We start from the raw sequence: 18,350 nt of genomic DNA on the forward strand, positions 1-18,350 counted from the left end.
ACTTTGAACCTTCAGTTTTGCTTAAAAATCTGGCACGGCCGTGCCAGTCTTAGCACGGGCCGTGCCAACCTTCTGGTCCAGGGGGCTTCAAAAATTTTCATTTTCTTGAATCTTACTCGGACAATTACCTACAAAACATCCTAGAACAAAGAAAAACAAACAAAACAAAAGCAATTAAATGCGTGGGTTGCCTCCCACGAAGCGCTCTTTTAATGTCATTAGCTTGACGGTTAGAAAGAGTCCTTAGAATGGATCAAAGATATCATATTGTGTAGATGACGCTATAAAACGTTCTTTCACAACATGATCGTTAAGCATGCAACAAGAGTAAAGAGCGGGACCTTTCATAACGTTTTCCAACTCGTATCCTACCATTTTATCACTCACTTGAAAGACTATCCTACCAAGTTTCACATCAATGAGAGCTCCCGCAGTTGCAAGGAAGGGTCTACCTAGGATTATAGGGACGTCATCGTCCTCTTCAATGTCAACGACCACAAAATCAGTGGGGATGTATATCCCCTCTATCTTAACAGGTATGTCCTCGACAAATCCTACAAGTTTCATGGTAGAACGATCAGCTATCTTCAGTTCCATTTCGGTAGGTTTCAATTCTCCTATCCCTATCCTTTTAAGAAGAGACAAAGGCAGCAAACTAACACTAGCTCCTAAGTCACATAAGGCTTTGTTTATGGTTTCATTCCCAATTTCACATGGTATGGCAAAGCTACCTGGATCTCTAAGCTTAGGGGGTGCTTCTTGGATGTTTGCACTAGTTTCCTTAGCCAAGGCTATTGTCTCATTATGCTCTATAGCCCTTTTCTTTGAAAAAATTTCCTTTAAAAACTTGGCATAAAGAGGCATCCTAGACAAAGCTTCAGCAAAGGGAAGTTTAATGCAAATCTTCCTAAGTATGTTAACAAATTTTTCAAATTTACCCTCTAATTTAAGCTTTTCGGGATTTAAGGGGGATGGAGTTTTGTTTTCTTCAAGTGGTTTAGCTTCTTCTATCACAACTTTATCACCTAGGGGCTTGACATTTTCTTTCCCAATGTTTTTAACCTTGGCAAAAGTTTCGCCTAACTTACTACCCCTAAAAGATATGACATTAACTTGGGCTTTGGGGTTGGCTTCGGTTTGACCAGGAAAGACTCCCGGTGTTTGGGAAGATGTAGCCACTTGTTGGGCTATTTGAGCGATTTGAGTTTCAAGCATTTTAGAGTGAGTAGCAATAGAATCAACCTTGGTATTGAGCTTGGAAAGAGAATCATTCAGAAATCCAGTTTGGTTTTTGAGTTCTTGAAGTTGTTTGTTTTGGTTGGCAATAGAGTTTTCCAACAAAATTTCCAAATTGGATTTTTGAGTGAATCTTTGGTTGTTTGCATAACCGGGTGGTGCTACTTGTCCATAGGGATTTTGGTTTTTATAAGAATTTTGATTTTGTCGCATCCCTTGGTTGTATTGAGCATAATTCATTTGCTCAACACCATTAATAGCACTACCTAGTTGGCAATCAACACCAGCATGACCAGCTATACCACATATTTCACAAGAAGAAGTAGATGCAGAGTTGATAGCACTAACATTGAATTTTTCAAGTTTTTCAGTTAGTGTATCAATTTTAGAAGCAAGGTGATCATAGTTAGAGACTTCGTGTATACCTGCCTCCTTTTTGGAGGGTGAAGAACTAGAGATGGCTCTCTCGTCGGTCCATTTGTAATGATTCTGAGCCATGTCTTCAATTAGGGCATACGCTTCCGTGTAGTTCTTGTTCATAAGTGCTCCACCTGCAGCTGCATCAACAGACATCTTAGTGGTATAAGACAAGCCATTATAAAAAGTGTGGACTATAAGCCACTTCTCTAGGCCATGGTGGGGACAAAGTCTTAGCATTTCTTTGAAACGCTCCCACGCCTCATAGAGAGATTCCCCATCTTTTTGATTGAACCGTGTGATTTGGTCTCTAAGTTTAGCGGTTTTAGATGGTGGAAAGAAACGGGCAAGGAATGCTTGCCTCATCTGATCCCATGAAGTAATGGAACCGACTTCGAGGGAATGGAACCAAGCGCTAGCTCTATCCCTTAAGGAAAAGGGAAAGAGATGAAGTCTTACGGCTTCTTGGTTCTCCTTCATGGTTCCACTAATTCGTAGGAAAACAGAGATGTGAAGATTGGGATCCTCAGTGGGGGATCCCGAGAATTGGTTTTGCTGCACCAAGTTAAGTAGGGCAGGCTTGATTTCAAAGTTGTCATCCTCAACCGTTGGGTACACAATAACAGCTTGTGGCTCAGCCGTAGACGGCGTTGCATACTCTTTGAGAGTGCGATTGGCCATGTCGGTGTTATTTTGTGCTGCTCTCCTCCTTCTATGTAAGAACCTTTCGATCTCGGGTATGAATACCGCTTGATTTCTAGTTCTTCGCATACAAGGTTGAGAACCCAAGAAGTTAACGATAACAGAAAAAAAGTTAAAAATAAAAAGAAAAAGAGGAAGAAGAAGAGAGAATTCTAATCACTAAGAAAAAGCTAATTAAATTAGTTAACTCCCCGGCAACGGCGCCAAAAACTTGATAGGGCCAAACCGCAAGTGCACGGCCTATCGAAGTAATAGTAGTAAGTAAGAGTATCGTTCCGCTAGGGAGTTGGTCAATCTAATTAACTTTTAGATATTGATTAGAGGAGAAAGAATTAAGAAGTTGGAGAGTGCAGTTTTTGAAAGTAAATAACAATGATAATAAAAAGCCTCGGGATCATTGGTTCATCATAATAACGAATCTTTTCACAAGCAAGCCTTAAACTTATAATTAAACGTTAATCCTAATTACTAAGGACAAGTTTCTCTTTAGCATATCACAGCTCCTCTCGAAGTCAGTGAGTGTATCCCTCCAACAACCACACCTATTCTCATGGGTGATTGCCTTTGGGACCCTTGAAGATCGAAACTTTATGTGTCCCAAGGTTTGCTAGACTATTCTCATGTTTCGCAAACCTTGTCTAAATTCACTTGATCGGATATCAAAGCTCCGCGTTCGCTTTATGAATTGATATCTGTGATGATGAATTAACCATTATCAAACCCTCCGCGTTCGCTTCCACAGTTTGATAATAATTAATTCATGTTAAAACGGTGAATTTAGATTAGGAATTAGGGTAACAATTAATTAAGGTTTAAGACTTGGCTTGATCCGGATTACGTCATTAGACTTATCCAACGATCCCAAGACAAAGAAGTCTACTCACTCATGTTCATCGTAGACATGGGGGAAGAAGAGAGAATGCGATAAAAGTAAATTGCAAAGGAAGTAAAAGGAAATAAAGACTTTATTGAAATAGCAATTGAAATAAACAAAGTAAAACGTGATTGTTTATGGTGGAGAGCTACTCTATTTATAGCTTTACAATCGACTTAGAAACTAAGCAACTAAAAGGGTAAAACAGTAAAGCTGCAACAGGGTAACTTGGGCCCGAAGAAAAAGCAGCAAAAGAGGCTCTGGGAGGTGGCACGGCCGTGCCACATGTTGGCACTGGCCGTGCCAAGCTTCTGACTTGGTGGGAACATATTTTTGTCCCGTATCTTCGTATTCTTGCGCTGTATTTGTTCCAGTCCTCTTTCTTTTGCTCCAAGACACCTTCCACCATATATTTATTCCTAAAATAAAATAAAACACAATTTGAAGTAAAATATTCTAAACTAAAATAAAATGCAATAAAATAAAATCAAATCTAAAATAAAACTAAACTAAATAAGGCAATAATTAATACTATCTATGACTCATCAGGAGCATAGGAAGTCTCTTGCAGTTGTGCCTGAGCAATTTGAAGTCTCTTGCTAGTTGTAGTAGTGAGCAGTTGTAATCAGATATTACATTATAGTGAACTCTCCTTGGAAGTGCAAGGGGGGACAGGACTACTTCCGGTTTATGGAAGGAACCTATATAATTGCTTTGTGTCTTTCTTCTCTCTCTCTTTGTTTTTATACGCTGCAAGTTGTCCTGAACATCACTTCAGAAGCAGTCCATATTTGCTTCTGACCAGTGTGTTTCAGCTTAGGAGAAAACGAAGAAAAAGTTAACACAATTCAACCTCCCCCCCCCCCCTTTCTTGTGTTTTTCTCGCCTTTAGTGTAAGCAAATATTTATTCTAATGGTAGTGTATATGAAATATAGCTCTATCATATGGACCTCTAAAAAATGTCAAAAAGTGGACTCTTACTACTATTATTAAACTTTATTAAAAATACTACATATCATCCCTTTTACAATCATCATCATCATCATCATTATTCATCATCATCATCAACATCATTATTATTAGAATTCTGCTCTTCTTCCAGCAAGTTTTTCTCGTGTCCAGCTGAACTTCCCAAAATAACTCTGCGTGAGTTAACTCACGCTAATGTTATACCCAACGTGAGTTAACACACGCTGCTTGAGTTAACTCACATAGAGGTATTTTGGCCCGCATGATTTAACTCACGCCAGCTGCAATTGTCCTGCATGCTATTAATTCCTCTCATAGCAAAAGAGACAACTGATAATGAACCATTAGTTGACACAAGTAAATAGACAAACTCTAATTGGCTATGAGAGGAATTAACTCACGCGGTGTGAGTTAACTCACGCATGTGTAAAAACTAAGTCACGTTTTTTTTACACTTGCGTTAGTTAACTAACGCAGGGTATTTTGATCAGTTTGGTTGGGTGGGAGCAAAATTTGTTGGGAGAAGAGCAGTATTCTCATTATTATTATTATTATTATTATTATTATTATTATTATTATTATTATTATTATTATTATTATTATTATTATTACTATTATTATTATTATTATTATTATTATTATTATTATTATTATTATTATTATTATTATTATTTTGAAGAAGTTATTATTATTATTATTACTATTATTATTATTATTATTATTATTATTATTATTATTAAATTTTATTATTTTACTAACAAAGATAAGAATAGTCTTTATTAGGAGGTTAGACAAATCCATATAAAATATTTAACATTTTAACTTTTATGCGAACCAACCATATTTACTTTTTACAATCATTTATGGCAGTGACGAATTTTTTTTTTTTAAAGGGTGACGAAGAAGGTTGGATAGCCGTTTTAAACAATATTTTAATGTCCAAGGTAAAATAACTTTACTACCAAATAGGTTTGATATATTATTCTAGTAATTAAGGATAGAAAATAAATCAAATATTTTTTACCTTGTTGTGGTATAATGATCATTTCAAGGTGTTTGACTATATATTTCAAAGTAGTCTCGATTTCAGTCCTCACTCCGTTCACCCCCATATATCTAAGAGTGACATTGCTTGGTCCTTTCAACCTTCGTTAGTAGGTTTTCATTAACTCAAACCTTTGTAAGGAGCTTAGGAGACGAGGTATGCTTAAACCAATCCATTTCCTATGTGATTTTACTTGCTGAAGTCCGAATTTTTACTGAATTATTTTTAAAACGTTCAATATGCTCCCTTCTAAGAAATTTTTCTCTCTAATAAGTTGATTTTTTGGGAAATGGATTGCCCTAATACAATCACAATATAATGGATCTAGATCTTTCAATTAAGATCTGATGGTGTATAATTTCAGCTTAATATTTTAGATCCATTTTTCAAAATGAAATCCAAGATTTTGGTTACGATTTAGCATATATGGTTGAATATGTCTGCATGAAATCATGATTATCTTGCATCTGGGTGATCTTCGTCTGAACATTCTTAAGGTTGAACAAATAAAAATATTTATGGTTTCACAGGTTTAATAAAAAATCATCAAAAATTGATTACCTGTAGTTACACCATTACACTATGGATCTAGATTGTTTAATTGAGATCAGACAGTATATAATTTTCGTATGTTTTCAGATCCATTTTTAAAATGAAATACAATATTTTCGGGATCCATTATTATGGATCTAAATCGTTTGATTCAGATCTTACAGTGTATAGTTCTCGTTTGTTTTTTAGATCCATTTTTTAAAATGAAATACAAGATTATTTTTTCGATCTGTTATTATGGATCTATTAAGATCAGGTGTATACTTGTGGATCTATATCGTTTGATTCAGATCTGACAGTGTATAGTTCTTGTTTGTTTTTTAGATCCATTTTTTAAAACGAAATACAAGATTTTTTAGATCTGTTATTATGGATCTATTAAGATCTGGTGTATACTTGCTGATTCTTTTTTTAAATCCATTTTTTAAAATGAAATCCAAGATTTTGGTTTAGATTTAGCATATATATATATATGGTTGTATATGTTTGCATGAAATCATTGTTAACTTGCATCTGGGTGATCTTTATCTGATTTTTCTTAAGCTTGCATGTGTTTTGCTTACATTCCAACTGTAAACAAGAGAAAAATTGACTCAATGTAAAATATTTATTAATGTCTGAATAAATATTTCATGCAGGAAACGTTAACAATGAAGAAAAAGAACTCAACTAGTAGAATCTCAATTCAAGATTTGTTCTATGATATCTTGATTAAAATTTTCTTGAAACTGAGTGTTGTTGAACTTTCAGTTGCCTCCATGGTTTCCAAATCATGGAATGAAATTTGTCGTAACCACTTATTCTGGCCTAAGCTCGACTTATCTCGACTTAGTTCCAATGCTTTCAATATACCCTTGCTGCCTGGAGCTTGGAGGGATGATTTAGCTTCCGAAAATAAATTGATCACATGCTTGAAGTATGCTCTACGTTCGAGTAATTAAAGTACAATTTGTATGTTAACGGAATAATTCTGAAAGGTATCATTTTTTATTTACAACTGTACACAATTTGTATGTTATGTAGGACAATATATTTCTCCTTTTCCTATCCCATTTTTTTTATCTCCTTAATTTTATGGAATTCATGCTAACAGAATAATTCTCATAGTTTAATTTTGATGATTTGTTTTATAACCTATGAATATATAGTCCCTTACTTTTTGGGACTAAGTTTTTAGTTTTTTAGACAAATATATTTCACTTCTATTAAAATTTAGCCACACTCCTTTGTTCATAAAAAACTAACAAAATAAATATATAGAAAAGTGAAGTACAAGGGTACTCCAGCCTATTGCAGTACTAGTCGAATTGTTTATTTGTATGAAGTAGTTGCTTCTTTAAGAAGTGTATTGTTTCAATTGAATCATTTCACAACAACACTTGTCTGCAAACCTTATGTTTCTGGATCCAATATATATCTCACTCTTTATTAATTAGACATATGGTAATTTAATATGTGTCTTTTCTATTTTGTAGGCCACCAAATCTAAAAAGATTAGCATTCCCGTTCAAAGGCAAACTGTCCAAGAATGCAATAGATATTGTGTTGAAATCATGGGAAGGCCTTGAATCCATCACAGTTACTACCATGGTCAAGTCGAGTCGCATTTTGTCTGCCATTAGTACACCCCAATAAATATATATTTCAATGATTCATCGAGCATTTATTCAGTGAGATCAACTTATAAATTTCTTCATATGAGAGCTAGTGTGGTGGATGAGAGGTCAGAAGATATTACGCAATTTGTTGCAAATGTGTGGGTGTCTTGGTCTCCTTTCAAGGTAAATGTTTTCTCTTGGCAGCTGCTTCAGAATAGAGTTTCGACTCGTCAAAATATTTTTTTTCTAAGAGAATTATAGTTGATCCTGGTGGTATTTCTTGTATTTTTTGTAATGAGATTGTAGAGTCGGTTTGTCACCTTTTTTAGGCCAGGTGTGGTATCATGTGTTTAGATGGTTGGGGTAGAAGTTGGTTTTACCTTCAGATCTAGCGAGTCTTCATAGTTTTATGTTCGATTTAGGTGGAGGGGAAATGGAGAGGTTAGGTTTCTTATTAATCTAGGTAATCTGTTGTGTGGTCCTTGTGGAGATCCCGAAACTCTCGCATCCTTTTAAGGAAGGAGACGTTTGTGCTTCAGTTGGTGGCTATGGTTAAAGTCACCTCTTGAAAGTGGTGTTTAGGAAAACGTTATGGTCACTTATGTTCCTTCTATGAGTGGGATCATGAACTCATTATGTGTTGGCACCGTTAGTGTCTTGTGGCGGATTTGTCTAGGGGTTGGTTGACTGAGGGGCTATGCTCACAGTCTTCCTTTTGTTCAGCTGCCGTTTGATGTTCTTGTTAAGAGTTTTGTGTTTCAGTTGTGGTTTTAGTTTTTGCTACTGTTTTTTAGGGAGGGATTCTTCAATTTTGTTATCGTTTGACCTGAGTATTTTTTGTCCTCATATTTGTATATATGTTTGGAATCTTGTAAGAGATTTCTCATTTTTATACTTAATTTATAATATATATTTTCCATTAAAAAAATTGTTGAAAATTTAAATATCTATTTCGAACTTTCTTGGTTTTATTCTATTTCTTATTTTAAAATTGTTTGTTTAATTTTAACTATTTGACCAATTACGAATTTGCAAGTAGAGAAATCAACATTTGGTTTATCCTGTTGTTGATCAGCCCAGCCCTTAATAGTTAGTAGACAATTGAGGCATGTTAAGCTTACCGTCTAAATTTTTAATTTTTTAAATTACAAATCAACTATTTGCTAGATTTAAAGAAGAATGAGTTGTGCATTTTTACATGGAGGATTGGTTCTTGTTATAATCAATTGTTGGACAACCTTAGTTATAAATGTTCATCTTATTTATACATTATCATTGAGGCCCAAAGGATAATGGTTCTTTGATTTTTCTGTTAAATTGGTAGCACTTGAAAGAGAAAATTATATCCACTACAACAAGTTTATGTTGCATATAGACCGTGGATGATCCAAAAAAGGCTCCTAATAGTTATATTTTATTTTATTTGAGTTTATCATATGCTATGAACATATTATTGTACAACTTTTGATTACATATGCTATGGACATTTTATTGTACAACTTTTGATTGTTTAAGTAAATAAAATTACTTCAACCTACTTTTATTATTTTTCATAAATCCTAACAGTTTGATACAAAGTTTGCTTACGATATTATTCTCGTCTCCTATTGGTATATATTTTCAAATTATTTTTATACTCATAATAATTTGATTAACAATATATTTATTTGATTACTATAAACTTTATTTCCTTTTAAATATTTGATTTCTTTGTATATATAGAGATTATGTTTGTAATTATATATACATTAATTGATTGTTTTGTCCATGAAAAAAGACAAGGATTTGTGTTGAAAATAATTTTCATGTTTACTCTATTTGTAGTCATCAAGTTTATGGCATCATTTATCAAAATTGGTTCAATCTGGATAGATTTTTCGCAATATGATCTCACGGATCCGCATCAATGTGAGGCATCAACTATACGGTAAGTTTTATGTTAATTTATCTTCTTATTTTAATCTGATTATATTACATAAAAAGTTGTGAATTCATAAACTCGGTAAGCTTTAATCCAAAATTTTGTTCTTGCAATAAGAGATATCAATATTAATAATGTTATTGGATTGACTAGCAACAAAGTTATTGATTTGATTAATTATATGCTAATTAGTGACGATGAGAGTGAAGATAATGCTCAAGTTGTTAGAAAAACAGGTAACTTCTAAGATCATTGGCTATTCATATTTTTTACTATTTTGTATTGTGTTGCTGAATTTTTGTGTGTACTTAATATACATTAGAAAAAATAGGTCTAACGATGGACCTCTAAAATGTTAACATAATTTTTTACTTTAAAGTTTATTGTATAAATGTGTTTATGTTAAAAAGAAAAATTATGTTAACTTGTTATAACAGATAAAATTAAAGATGTCCATCATTAAACCTCTTTTCTATATTCATATATTATGTGTTTCTTTGGTATCACAAAGTCATTGTGATTTTGTTCACCCATCTTAAAATTAACTTAGCACATAATTGTTTTCACCATATATATTGTTCCATCACAAGAAGGTTGTCCAAGTGACTTTAAGAATATCCATTTCATATAATGGGTGTACTATTTTATAATATTTGTATATGGTTTGTAATTTAATATTTTTTTCTACACAAGGAAGTCATCTTGGAAAATATTTGCAATATTTAAATATCAAGTGTTCCATCACAAAACATTTCTCCAAGTAATAACTTCAAGATCACAGGAATATATTGTTTACTATGCATCTTTCAATTTGTGGCTTGCTTTCTATGTTTTCAACCGATAAAAAAGATGAACCTAAAAAGTTGTGCTTGCTAGCTGACATAATTAAATAATTAGGTCCTAAAGAGACAACATGCCATCCGAATGAAAAATACATGATAATGGAAAAAAAAATAAGGATTAAAGGCAGAAAACCTAAATAGTGTGGAAGAAGGGTGCAAACATATAGAAACTGGATTTCCAAAAATAAAGGAGGGTCCAAAAGCAAATGTGATGAGCATCAAAAAGACTAATTTAGTGGGCAGTATTGTTATTTGTGAACCAAAGGAAAGTGAAATCGAGGGTATCGATAATGTTTCAATCAATAATAATGATGATGAAGCTGGTGTTGTTGATAAATGAAAAGGGAATATGATTCAAACAAATAAGGAGTTAGAATCGTCATCCTCTTTGGAAGAAGTCAAAGCATTTGCATCACATTTCCTACCCTTTCCATATGATGCACTAAAATTTGGGGAAGTTGCCTCAAAGTTTTTTGAAGATAGAATTGATTCTAAGCTCGAACTCAATATTCGTGAAGGTATCGAAGAAAATTTATTGGATGAATTTTACTTCCCTCCAAACAATGTCCAAAGAAGGATATACTTACTTGGACATTGTTTGGAGGGAAGTAAAATTCATTCAATAAATTTTATTCGATACCTTCATCAATATTGATTTCGAGCCTAGAATCAGCTCCATCTTCGAAAAACTTTAAGGCACCTTCCCCAAATTGTAGTGCATCATATGGAAAGGGTAGGAAATGTGATGCAAATGCTACGACTTCTTCCTCCAAAGAGGATGAAGATTCTAACTCCTCATTTGTTTGAATAATATTCCCTTTTCCTTTATCAACAACGCTAGCATCATCATCATTATTATTGATTGAAACATTATTGATACCCTCCATTTCACTTTCCTTTGGTTCACAAATAACAATACCACCCACTAAATTAGTCTTTTTTATGCTCATCACATTTTCTTTTGGACCCTCGTTTATTTTTGGAAATCCATTTTCTATATGTTTGCCCCCTTCTTCCATTGATGATTTAGGTTTTCTACTTTTGATCCTTATTTTTTCCATTATCATGTATTTTTCATTCGGATGACATTTTGTCTCTTTGGGACCTAATTCATTAATTATGTCTGCTAGCAAGCACATCTTTTTGGGTTCATCTTTTTCATTGGTTGAAAACATAAAAATAAAGCCACAAATTGAAAGATGCATAGTAAACAATATATTCGTGTGATCTTTTTACCTGGAGAAATGTTTTGTGATGGAACGCTTGATATTTGATTATTTCAAATATTTTCCAAGATGACTTCCTTGTCTAGGAAAAAAAATATTAAATTACAAACCATATAAAAATATTGTCAAATAGTACACCCATTATATAAAATGAATATTCTTGAAGTTACTTGGACATCCTTCTTGTGATGGAACAATATATATGGTGAAAACAATTATGTGCTAAGAGTGTATTTCTCAATGGTGTGATCTCTGAAGAAGTACATGTCAAACAACCTCCAGGTTTTGAGGATTTAAAACATCCTGATTATGTTGATAAGCTTAAGAACTCACTATATGGTCTGAAACAAGCTCCCAGAGCTTGGTATGATAGACTAAGTAATTTCTTTTTTGAAAATGAATTTAAAAAAGGTCAAGTTGACACAATACTCTTCAAAAGGGCACTTGAGTAAGAAATCTTAATTGTGCATAATTATGTTGATGATATAATATTTGGTTTTACTTATGCATCTCTTTGCAAGGAATTTTCTAAGTTAATGCAGGATGAGTTTGAAATGAGCATCATGAGTGAATTGAAGTTCTTCCTTGGAATTCAAATCAACTAATGCAAAGATGGAGTATATGTTCATCAGTCTAAATACACAAAAGAGCTTCTAAAGAAGTTCAATCTTGAAGAATGTAAGGTGATGACCACTCCAATGCATCCAACCTGCACCGTAAGCAAAGAAGACAAAGGAGCAAAGGTAGATCAGAAGTTGTTCAGAGGTATGATAGGTTCACTGTTATACCTAACTGCGTCTAGACATGATATCTTATTCAGTGTATGCTTATGTGTATGGTTTCAGTCAGATCCTAGACAACATGGCAAGTACAAACAAAAAGATAATTAATCATAACATTACATATATATAAATATGATTAATTATAAATTACTTAATCGAAATATATAACGATGTCCAAGAGTAATTTAAAGTATTAATATTCACATTTATCATTTTCCTAATAAATATGAAAATATCCTAATAATTATTGGCGCACAAATACACGTAAAAATAGTTAAAATAATATCTAGTAACTAGATATTTGACCCGTGCTCCGCACAAGTTTATGGTAAAGGAATTGACATACGAATAAGGATATAACCAACAAGATAGGAATGAAATTGGTGCGATGCATTTTTTTCGTATTAAATAAGTGTACAAAAAAAAAGGCAAGAGGATAGGAATGAAATTGGTGTGATGTATTTTTTTAGATGGAATATGTTAGGTTAAATTACTGCTAACCTAATACAGCAAATGAGTGGGAAAATATTAGGTTAAATTGCTGCAGACCTAACAAAATTAATAAATAAGGATATAGCCAACAAGATATGAATGAAATTGGTGCGATGCATTTTTTTAGTATTAAATAAGGGTAAAAAAAAGGCAAGAGGATAGGAATGAAATTGGTACGATGCATTTTTTAGATGGAATTTGTTAGGTTAAATTACTGCTAACCTAATACAGCAAATGAGCGGGAAAATATTAGGTTAAATTGCTGCAGACCTAACAAAATTAATAAATAAGGATACAGCCAACATGATATGAATGAAATTGGTGCGATGCATTTTTTTAGATGGAATTTGTTAGATTAAATTACTGCTAACCTAATACAGCAAATGAGCGGGAAAATATTAGGTTAAATTGCTGCAGACCTAACAAAATTAATAAATAAGGATTTGGATGGTGAACACACACACATCAAAATATAGTTAATAAAAATCAGGGATGTTACAGTCAACTTCATAACCAAGGGTCCAAAATATATTGTAGAAAGGTGAGAAACTCGATTTCTAGGAGGTCAAGGCTAAATATTCAACTTGAAAACAACATTGGCGCAAATTTGTCATCGTGTATTCATGTGTATTTCTTAATCTTATTGTCATGTCTCTTTTGATTATGAGTAGCATGATTTTTTATATTATGTCAGCTTATGTACATTTTCAGATCTACTTGAACCATAAAATTGTAGAGTACTATTTATGCAAGTATTATTCTGTTATCCTTCAGTGTTATGCTTTTTATATGTTGACGGATTTATGAATTGAATTCAAGTATCAAATGACCCTTATCCCTAGCTTTTGAAACTTTATCTAGGATAAAGTTTCAATAGATAATGGTTTTAGACATATTGAATTGTCTTATTGTGATACTAGATTTAACGTTGAATTAAACATTCGATGATCACGAACTCACCTAAGAAGTTAGGGTGTTGTGTGTTAAGAAAATCTCTTTCTATAAGTTGACGGATTTATGAATTGAATTCAAGTATCAAATGACTATTATCCCTAGCTTTTGAAACTTTATCTAGGACAAATGTTCAATAGATAATGGTTTTAGACATATTGAATTGTCTTATTGTGATACTAGATTTAACGTTGAATTAAACATTCGATGATGGCCACATCACAAAAAGAAGAAAAATTTATGGAGGATTCAGTTGAAGAATGATGTTAAAGGCAGAGGCTGCATTGTTATACATTTTATAAGTATGACACTTATCTTATGATTTATCATTCTTAACGTTTGTTACAACTTAGAATGCTCAAAAAACTTAAATTTAATGAATAGGTGTCATTAAATTTAAATTTCACCTCCCATGGTAACTGGTTACCACCTTCAAAAATTTAAATTTATTGAATAGGTGTCATTTCAAATACATCTCTATTCATTTGAGACCCTTTTTGAAAGGTAACATTGCTTCGTAAACACATTTGAGACCCTTTTTGACAGTTTTATTTGGGATCGAGTAGAAGGTGTAGTTAAAGTGTACACCGTTCGTGATTTGTGAAACCATTTCAGTCTCTTGTGTCTACAAAAGCTTATGTTTTGTAATAGAAGAAGGTGCCTCCGGTGCATAAATGGGAATGATCAGATAAGGGGACCATTTAAGGTTTTTAAGGATATTTGGAGTGAGGATGAGATTAGGTCTCTAGCACATTAATTCTAACGAATATGTTCAAGGACGGATAATTTTAAATATGTCCTTTTCTTTTGTTTCTAGAATAAAATTTGACAAACATTGACGCATGCATGCATATTTATTCGGATTCATTTCTAATGCATGAAGCAATTTATAGAACTAGGATTTTATTGTTGGTGGTGTTAATTATGCTATAATTAGAAAATTAGCTTAACCTGTATGTGAAATTGTGTGTACCCCTATCAAAATATATTTAGAACTGTGTATAATTTATTTGCATGCTCTCCTTATAGCTAAAAAGTTTCTGTGAGTTTTTTCAAGAAAGTGTTTTAATAGTTAGGTACGAGGACTCTTACAACTCCTTATTCTTTTATGTACTTATCCTTAGTCCTAACATCCACATATTTATACTCTGAAGTAAAAGAGTGAGATATCTATTTTTTCCTATATTTTTTCAAACCATAGTTTAGCCCTAGTTAGTATTAAGATTTTTAGTCTGCCAAGCTTTGAAGTGTTGTGAACCTGAGTTTCTACTTGTTTAATTATTTATTTCGAATATGATTTTTATGATGTGTGCAAAGATGTTATTTTGTGAAATATTTATTTTGTGCTAGTAAAGTGTCTGCTAACCTTAGAATTGCTATGATTGTCATTTGGATTACAGAAATTCTTGTAGACTCTAATTGTCGCCAAATTTTAAACAAGGGTTTTAGGTATGGAGTATAATGAGAATTTGATCTCATTATAATTTTGTGAAATGTGGAGCAAAATTTTTGTCAAATAAAATTATGCATGTGTAACAACAAAGATTATTTATCGGTAACTTATCACAAGAGCTAGGATTATCGTAAAATTTATCCGCGAATGAGTTATGTGAGGAATTGGGGTGACTTGAGGCGCAAGTATGATGAGTATGTTGTAATAGTTGAAGAGATGGAATTGGGGTGAATAGAATGTTGGATGACGGAATCTTGGGTTAGAATAAACTTTAGTTGGATTCTAATGAAGAAGATGATTCTTGAAGAGAGTCATAGGAGTAGCTTGAGTATTCATCCGGGAGCTACAAAGATGTATCATGATTTAAAGAAGTTGTTTTGGTGGTCCGGATTGAAACATGATGTAGCACAATTCGTGTACTCTTGTTTGATTTGTCAGAAGTCGAAGGTAGAGCATCAGAAACCTGCTGGTTTGATGACACCGTTAGATGTACCAGAATGGAAATGGGATAGTATATCCATGGATTTTGTGACGAGTTTGCCGAATACTCCTAAAGGGAATGACGTTATTTGGGTAATTGTTGATAGATTGACGAATTCGGCACACTTCATACCGATTAATATTAGTTTCCCTGTAGCCCAATTGGTGGAAATTTATATTCGAGATATTGTGAAGCTGCATGGTGTTCCTTCAAACATTGTGTCAGATAGAGATCCAAGATTTACTTCTAGATTTTGGACGAGTTTGCAAGAGGCCTTAGGTTCTAAGTTGAGATTGAGTTCGGCTTATCATCCTCAAACAGATGGTCAGTCGGAAAGAACGATTCAGTCACTCGAAGACATGTTGAGAGTTTGTGTACTTGAACAAGGTGGAACTTGGGATAGTCATCTTCCGTTGATAGAGTTCACATATAATAACAGTTATCATTCAAGTATTGGGATGACACCTTTTGAGGCTTTGTATGGTCGGAGGTGTAGGACTCCGTTATGTTGGTTTGAAACAGGTGAAAGTGTGGTTTTATGACCAGAGATTGTTCAGCAGACTACTGAGAAGGTAAAGATGATTCAGGAAGGAGATCACGTGTTTTTGAGAGTTACTCCGATGACCGGTGTTGGTCGTGCATTGAAGTCAAAGAAGTTGACTCCGAAGTTTATCGGTCCGTATCAGATATCGGAAAGAGTTGGAACGGTGGCGTACCGAGTGGGTTTACCACTTCATGTATCAAATTTGCATGATGTGTTTCATGTGTCACAACTGAGGAAGTATGTTCCAGACCCGTCCCATGTGATCCAGAGAGATGATGTGCAAGTAAGAGACAACCTTACAGTGGAGACTTTACCAGTGAGGATCGAAGGTCGTGAAGTGAAGAAGTTGAGAGGCAAGGAGATACCTCTTGTGAAAGTCGTTTGGGATGGAGCGACTGGCGAAAGCTTGACGTGGGAGCTAGAGAGTAAGATGCTGGAGTCTTATCCAGAGTTGTTTGCTTGAGGTAAATTTTCGAGGACGAAAATTCTATAAGTTGGGGAGAGTTGTAACGCCCGTCGTAATTATTTAATTATTTGATGAGTTTTAACATTTATTTATACGATTTATATATGCGTGATTTATATGATTTAAGAAATTAAGTAGTTTACATGATTTATAGATAAATTATGTGATTTTCAAGATTTATGTGAAGTATATGATTTTGTGAAGTATATGATTTTGTGAAGTTATAAAGTTGGTGTGACTTATTTTATTATTAAATAAAATAAGATATGAAAAATAAAATAAAAATATTAGAAGTTGGGCTGTGAGGTAAAATGAGTAAGTTTAGAGGTGAATAGAGTAACACGGAGAAATAAATATAACAACATAAGTTAGAAACGTTTTTACGTGAAACGCTTTTGGAGAAAAAGGGAGAAAAAGTCAGAGAAGAGGAGAACTAGAGGGAGAGCTGCGATTTCATCATAACCAGGTAAGGGTGAGACTAACTTTCAATATTATTAAAGGTATGATTCTGAAAAATGGGTTTAGCATTATTAGGTTGAGTTTTTGTGAGAATTGAGAATTAGGGTTTAAGACCGATTTTGATGATTGAACCGTGAAAAGTTGTTAGATTGATGCAAAACTCTTATACAGACCTTAGATATTTCATAGGGTGATAATTAGATGTTGATTGGATGATAGAACAAAGAGATTAGGTGAAATTTTGAGAAAAACATGTTTCTGGCCGTACTGACATTCATCGCTCGCAACTGCGAGCAGCAACACTCGCAACTGCGAACAACATTAATCGCCACTGCGAGCTACCCCAGACGCTCGCAACTGCGAGCAAGATCGCTCGCCACTGCGAGCAGACCCATTACTCGCCATTGCGAGCAAATCACTCGCCATAGCGAGTTAAGCTGCTAGTTGCCCAATTTGTTTCCCTTGCGATCCTTTCGCACTTGTAGTCATGAGTTGGTCTTAGAAGTAAGAATAAGGGTTGTTTAGGATGCTTCACGATGTTCCAGAAGTCTGTTTGATGACTGAGATTATTAGTAATGTTGTATGAGTGATATCTTGATGTGTTATGGAATTTATGTTGATGTAATTCATTCTTCAAATGATGTTGAAACATTCAAGTACTGTTACATGTTGTATTTTGCTGTTGTTTAATGCTGTTGTACATTTAAATGTCTTGAAGTTGCATGAGTCGGTCTAAGTTGCAATGATTTAAGAAGTTGTCCATGTTTATGGAATTGTAAGAGATGTTCTCGATGTTTTTAAGTTGTCTAAGTTGTAGGAGGATTGAGTCCATTGCATGCTCATTAAAGATGAGGGCTTGAGGCCCGGCAGCTTTATGCTCACAGGTTGAAGAGCGTATTTACGCTTATTTATGTTGGGGGCTTGATGCCCCGAATGGTACCACATGCATTTGCATATCAAGAAGATTACGATGATATAAGTTGTTAAGAGTTGCATTTGTCAAGTTGTGTCGCATTGTCGAGTTAAGTATCAAGTTGAATATGATGTTTGATGATGATTTAAAAGATGCTGCTGATTATGATTTACTGATGATATTTGATCATGAATTGATATTATGCTATGTGATAAATATGGATAATGTTTTATGTTGTTAAATGCATTTTGATGAATTATATGTTTGATTTATTGACTGTGAAATCTCACCCCTTCTGCTTGAAAATGTTGTCCTTCGTATGGGTAACTTGCAGGTAACAAAGACTAGAGGCGTTCGTGAGTGGACTCCTCACATTGTGTCTAGGTGCTCTGATACGTAACGGGATGAGGCTTGCTTTACTTCTAT

At 33.7% G+C, this 18,350-nt stretch overlaps 1 non-coding gene across 1 annotated transcript; it reads left to right on the plus strand.

Annotated features, from left to right (window-relative positions):
• Window positions 1-1,864: 1,864 nt before the first annotated feature.
• LOC146937233 (small nucleolar RNA R71) lies at window positions 1,865-1,971 on the plus strand. Its single transcript, XR_015033610.1, has one exon. It is a non-coding gene; the product is annotated as a small nucleolar RNA R71 (small nucleolar RNA).
• The last annotated feature ends 16,379 nt before the right edge of the window (window positions 1,972-18,350 follow it).

The sequence above is a fragment of the Medicago sativa genome, chromosome 3 (genome assembly GCF_051527215.1).
Source record: "Medicago sativa cultivar Bolivia chromosome 3, Bolivia_mono, whole genome shotgun sequence".
Taxonomy (NCBI): Eukaryota; Viridiplantae; Streptophyta; class Magnoliopsida; order Fabales; family Fabaceae; genus Medicago; species Medicago sativa.